The sequence below is a fragment of the Lygodium microphyllum genome, chromosome 5, assembly GCF_053477565.2.
Source record: "Lygodium microphyllum isolate KBCC chromosome 5, Lygodium_microphyllum_v1.1.10, whole genome shotgun sequence".
In the NCBI taxonomy this organism is placed as follows: domain Eukaryota; kingdom Viridiplantae; phylum Streptophyta; class Polypodiopsida; order Schizaeales; family Lygodiaceae; genus Lygodium; species Lygodium microphyllum.
This window is the reverse complement of record NC_141139.1, coordinates 20,268,553-20,275,851: the sequence shown is the minus strand read 5'-3', so window position 1 is coordinate 20,275,851 and position 7,299 is coordinate 20,268,553.

Below are 7,299 nucleotides of genomic sequence, written 5' to 3'. Positions count from 1 at the left end.
TTTTAATGGCTTTTGATTAGTTATTGTTTGGTCATTATGTGTTCTATTTGCCTAAGGTTCTATTTTTGTTCTATTTAAACTTTGTGTTGTGAATGGATATGTTGGGATATAATTGAAGATTTTTTTGATGTATTTTGATAGATTAGTATGGGTTTGGTTTGGACTATGTGGATTTTATTAAGGCTTATTGACTTTACATACCTTATGTTGAGCTTCTATATATCTTCTATTAGTCTTTGTATACTTATATATGTGTTCCCTGGATGAATTCTTAGCTTGGAAAATATTTTCTTCCTTGAAAAGAGAATAATACAAGCTAAAAGTAGCAAGTTCAATTTAAGAAGTAAGAGTTGAAGACTAAAGCTAAAGACTAGAAGTGACTGTATCATTGGTCTACTGTAAAGAGTCACTATAGTAGCTCTGGTGACCTTTCGGATCAACCATACCTCTTGAAAGGTGTCTCCATGACCGAATTAGAGTTATGGGCATTCATTCTATTGTGTTCCATTATATGAGTGATAGAGAGTATGTAAGAGAGATAGCCATTTCTATACCAAAACCATTGTATTTGAGAGTGGAATTGTGAGATATTTAGATGAAGACTATGGATACTTGTAAAATAGATGAATGAATTTTGTATGATGATTTTCTATTCAATCATTTTTTTGTTCATTTCCTTCTTGGTTTGTCATTATGAAGATGTGATATGCTAAATTGAAGATAAATCCATGGGAGATATTTTACATGATGCTACATGAAGATCTTGTTGTTTTTTCTATTGTTTTCTTTATGTGGTGCTATCAAAATGAATAACATGCTTGCTAGTGAGACAAGATAGAATTTCTTGCAATTTTTTTCCCACGTCCTTGGTATTTGCTCAAGAGCTGCATCTATATCTCACAAAATATTTACAGATGTAGCTTTTACTCATGATTGGGCTTAGTAAAGGCTATTCACAGCCTATTTAAAATAGTACAAAGGAGAGAAATCGCACCTATTGGCAATGCTATGTGAGTACAATATAAGAATGATCGTAAAAGATTGCCCCATTCCTTACAAGCTTTGTTTTCTTCCTTCCTTTCTATATTTCTTCTCCAATAATAACAATCACATCAACAAAAATAGACTCAATCAATTGCCATTCCTTGTCAAGATAAGATGGGTAGAGATCTACAAAACAAATGCATTTCATCATAATAGAACCTAATAGAAAGTTTGAGAAAATATCAAAATTAAGAATCAAATACTTACAATTAAGTCTGTACATTCGAAGGTTTGAGCTTCCAAGTTCCAAACGTAACTCTCTATGAGTAACCACATGTTGTACTAGTATATCTTTTATGTGATCCTTATTTGCTTCAAGTCTAAAGCCTTTGATTCTACTCTTCCAAGTAGAGATGAATGATCTCTCACACCTTTGTCATTTCTTGCATCTTACCTGTTATATGGTGATCCAACTACTTTTATTTTTAAGTGTAAAAATCCATCTTCCATCATTTTGGAATGAATTAAACACTTATATGGATGTGATTTGAGAGCTTGGTCACCTTGAATTTTTGTATCCATTACTACTAAGAGAGAGAGAGAGAGAGAGAGAGAGAGAGAGAGAGAGAGAGGAACAAGCCAAAGGTGGTAAAAATACTAGAGGAATTAAAAAAATGAGGAAAAAGGACAAGCACTAAGCTTTTTTTTTATTTGGATTTAGATTCAATCATGGCTATCATGTAGTTATAGTCGTGTAAAGTGGCCGAGACCCTACACCATTAATGCCAAAGGGTGTCATAATCACAATCACAGGAGGTTCAAAATAGATATTCATAACAATATTTTTTAATTTATAAATATTTACATTTTTTAGAATGTTTTCTTTTTATTTTTCAAAAATACAAGTTCCGTTATGGAGGCTTTGCTCATAATGTAGTATTTTATTTTGGAATGTTTGGATGAACTATCCCAATATCTTCACCTACATGGGTAGTGCCCACCCAAAGTTCAAACCCTCAATTATCACCGAAAGGATAATGCAAAAACCCAAATGTCATATTCTCAATTATTGCCAAAATAGTAGTGCAATGCAAAGCTTAGCCACTATGGGATTCAAGCCATGAACCTCTTGTAGATTGCCCACATATCCATCCAATGTAGGGTGATGTAATCATCAAAAAGCAAGATCATAGCATTTGTTTGTACCGAGATTTCTGATCATGCCAATTAGTAAAGTTCATGATGTGTTAAAACTTTATGTTTGGAAGTTGAGTTACCTTTCTACTAAATGTTGAGATCAACTAAAAATTGGTTGAGAGACGACTAATCATGACTATCATGAGTCGAGCAAGGACGTGCTCTATATATACAAAAAGCAATGAGAGAGTAATTATTTTAGCTCCTTCTAATATTTAACCCAACATTAGAAAATTTATACCTTGAAAAAAGGAAATGCTCATGTACACCTTTATTAAAATTTATAAAAACCAATCTAAACATGCGAAACAATCCAAACATGAGTGATGTAGGCAAGCTCAATATAATGAAAAATACCAAACACGAGTATTGTAGGGAAGCTCAAGAGTGAGCTTAAAACACCTTAGAAGTCATAATAGCCTGATTTTGTCAAAGCTTGCCCCTTTTTTATTATTCAATCATCCTGAATGAGGGTAGTCTACTTTTCCTTCATCTCCTTTTGATTCAATTTAAACCTTTTTGTTTCATTTTCGATAAATAGTCCTGAATTTTTAATGGACTTGTCAATGTCATGTGGCTCTATCCATTTCTCTTTTTTTCTATATTCTAGGTCTATTACACGTCTATGGGTCAAATCACATTAAGACATTTAATTTTCATTTCTTATTCACCTCCTTTTTCATTCAATGTTTTTGACTACTTTCTTTTTTTCACTTATAGTTGCATACATTAGCCCTTATTTTCACAATTTCATAATCAATGCCCGCATGGTGTGAACTCTCTACTTTCATACATCTACATTTGGAAGACCTTATGACAAGGTGACGGCGGATCAGTTTTCCATGTTAGCCATTCTCTGTAGCAAATAGTTATTCCTTGGTTCTTGCTACATAAGAGAATTTCACTTTACTCGTTATATCCACATGTGTACTAGCTATCAATAAAGAGAGCTAGAAACCATTTGGTTGACCTATCCAGGGCCAAAACAATAGAGTTACCAACACTCGTATCTGGGTGTCCATGAAATTGAGGTCAACACCACCTTTTTTTGAATGGTCATTGAGAAATCTAAAGGGACAAATAAAGGGTGCCATGCACATAACATGCATTTTGTTTAGCCACTTGAAGCTCTAATACAAATTCTTATGTATTATGTATGAGTTTAATGCAAAGTAAGATTTGAAAAACCTTAAAACAATACATCCTTGATCATTGTCACTCTTTTTTACATTTGTGTCATATGGTGAATATAGTTTAACTATTGAAACAATAATAGGTGACTCACTCAAAAAAAGGGTGATATTATCACAAGGGCCTACCAAAAATGAGTGGATGTGGTGTAAAAGGGTGATTTCAAGAGAAGGTGATGCAATGATCATGAACATGAGTATACATTGGTAGTGAATTTGCAATTAGATTATTAATGAATATCGAAGTCTAACATAAGCAAGACCTTTAATGTAGGAGCATGTAACAAAAGCAAGACCTCTAATGTTGAAACAACAAAAGCAAGGCCTCTACCCACCAATGTCAAAATAAAAAATTATCTATTTGTTATATAAAGCAAAGAGTTTAGAAACACCTATCAAAATAAAAGATAGATTTTACATTGATGAATTTATGTGTATTGAAATAGTCTCAAAAGGCATGGAAAAGTAGATTAAGACACTTCTTGGAGTGATAAAAATGGTTGGGCCATTGAAAAAAAAGAATCAAGTATTTAAGATGCACTGTTGTTGTGAAAGGAAGATGTCCCCATCACGTGTAAAATAAGAGGCCACTCGTAAGAAATAAAATTTAATGGAAGTCCTTTAATTTGAAAGTCAAAGACTCTAGAACCCTGAGTGTTGTTTATGCCTAGTTGATAGCAAGTTCTAGATAGATTTAGGATATACCAATCAAGAAAAGATACATAGATAAAATAAGATCTCATAGATTGCCTACTATAACAAGATTAAATTAAACTACAACCAAGAAAAAAGAAAGGATACATGAAATACGAATGCCTCATTTAATATATATGTTTTTATGGCCCTATTTTCCATTTAGGTATAGCTTCATTTACTAGAATGTGTTTTTGTGAATATCTTTCACAATATTCAATCCTTAACTCACATTTAAAATGAATTGCAATGACTTATATGTATGTTGAGTGGAGTAAACTATCTAAATTAATGATGAATTTCCACACAAAAAAAGTATTCTAACAACTTCATTTTGATAGCACACCAACAACTCAACTCTTAACTAAAAGCCTATGGATGTGAAGGGGATGTCTCTCATCAAAGTATGTGAATGGAAGGCAATGATCCAATTGATACGTATTTGAGAAGAAATTTATTTAATTGTGTCTAAATTATGTTTGTGGATTATCATAAGTATGTAATGGTGCATTACGTGAGTCATTGCTCACTATAAATAAAAAATTAATGCTTGATAGAGACTTTAGGTCAAATGGTTGATTGCATGGACCAATCATTTCATAGTTTGCCATAAAGCATCTACTTTTGTCTTTGATTTCCTATTGTTGCATGTGTGTGTGTGTGTGTGTGTGTGTGTGTGTGTGTGTGTGTGTGTGTGTGTGTGTGTGTGTGATGACAATAGTTGACATCAAACAATGGTTCGATGGCATCAATCAAGTATTCTCTCTAACAAAGTGACATTGTTGGAATACAAGATTTTAGAACGAAAACTAGAAGAAATTCAAGAAAACTAGACACGTTTTAAAATGTATATCAACTGTCATAGGAAAAAAAAGCTAAAATTAAAGAAGCCCCGATTCAACAAAGGAGGAGGTTAATTAAAGCAAGGGAGGGCCACTAGGAAAGCGAGTATAAGTAGGGATCAAGTAAGGGGGAGAATAATTTTAAAAACAAGGGAGGGCCATAAGAGAATTGTAGCTAGAGTGTAGATAGGGATTGCACAAGAGCTATGATCCTCAATATTCTCATCTATGTCATCTTCATCATCCCCTTCCCTTCCATCTTTGTGTCCTTACTCTTTCCCTCTATCATCTCAATCATGTCATCTTCATCATATTCATTATCACTCCTTGACTAAGTTCTTTCACCGTCACCATGCCTTCACATAATTACAATTTTGTATTCAATGATTAGAATATAAAAAAAGCAAAAACTATATTTAAACTAATAGATAAAATTCAAGATTTGAAAATCACTACTAATGCATATGTAACATGTTTGCAACAATGTAGAAAGGAAAGCAATAGGACTAAGAGAGAACATAATAAATGCAAAGTTCCATACCCTTAAAATATAAAATAGTTAAAGATACTAAGAATTTGACCAAATGTTTTATAAGCCACTATGATCTATGCCCAAGATTGTTCTAGTAACCATATTTTAGAATGCATTGCATTTGGCTCACGAATCATAAAGGACAAGGGCTAATATAAGAAGAAAAGAAGACAATCAATAACCGTCCTTTTTTTTTTTTTGGTTACTAACCTTCACTAAACTTCAAGTCATAACATGTCATGAGGCACAAAAAGGCACAACGAAATGGCACACAAGATATATCAATAATGAATATTTGTATTCATGATATCGGAAGATACAACACACACACACACACACACACACACATTGAGGCACATCTCAGGACTACACCCTCATGACGCCACACATGTGAGGGTTCACCACTCAGTATAGGGAATCACACATAGAATGGAAACCAAGTAAAGCTTAGAGTCACTACTACTCATATAAGTGTTTCTAACTCCTATGGATCTGTGTCACACCAAGCATCACACATATGGGCGTCACCCCAAGAACTTCAAGGATACCTCTACTTTCGTAAATCAAAATCCGGTCTAAGTGTGACAACTTAGTCCATTCCCCTCCAAGAACTTCAACTCCAAATAAGGCTAAGATGAGCCAAAGAGGTGCCATGCACCAAGACCGCACCTTCCCTGCGAGAAGGCAAGCTAAACCAACCAATTTGTCTAAGTTCAAAGCAAGCAAGAAAGATCTAGCTAGGAGGCCAAGGAAAACAACCCAAGTTGTTGACTTGGCAATGAGGGCAAAGTGTCTTGCCAAATAAACCAAGAGATCCAAGTCCCCAAGGCCCAAGGCAACAACACAAAGAAAGGGAGGAACCGAACAAGGAGCAATGCAATGGACTACCTCCCTTAAGGTATGGCACATCATGGCTACAACCGCGCCACCACGCCTTGACCCCAACAACACGACAACTTGGAATCGTGCCTACAAAGCTTGGCATGCAAAGCCATAAGTGCCAAGCCACCTCAAGTTAGGACTACAAAGTCTCTACTCCTCAAATGTAATTGAGTTTAGGGTAAACTGGAATGCAAAAAGAATAAAAGAATTAAGTCTAGATGGGTAGACCCTGGCCAAATTGATAGAATAAGTTGTGTTAAGACCCCCAAGTCATAGTGCCGCAAACATTGACAAACTTGATACAAAAGGCTATGTTAGGACCCCACTAAGGCGTCAAGTCCTAGGCCAGCAAACACTAACCAGTTTGATAGCATAAGCTGTGTTAAGACCCCCGAATGAGTCAAGAAACCACTCTTAGATTCCTAAGGACAACAATCCATTAAGCGGGGGTGAGTGTAAGGGTATGGGCTTTGTAGCTATACCATGACTTTGGAGCCATAAAGACTTATATAGGGAGTAATAGTGACTCTAAGCAGTGCTTGGTTTCCACTCCACGTGTGATTCCCTATACTCAATGGTGAACCCTCACATATGCAACGTCACAAGGGTGTAGTCCTGAGTTATATCTCAATGCAATACCTTTCGATATCATGAATGAGTCAAAAAACCACCCTTACATTGCTAAGGATAGCAATCCATTAAGCGGGGGTGAGTGTAAGAGTATGGGCTTTGTAGTTATACCATGCCTTTGGAGCCAAAAAGACTTATATGAGGAGTAGTAGTAACTCTAAGCACTGCTTGGTTTCCACTCCACGTGTGATTCCCTATCCTCAGTGGTGAACCCTCACATATGCAACGTCACAAGGGTGTAGTCTTGAGATATGCCTCAATGTTGCATCTTTCGATATCATGAATACAAAGATTCATTATTGATATATCTTGTATGTCATTCTGTTCTGCCTTTTTGTGCCTGGTGTCA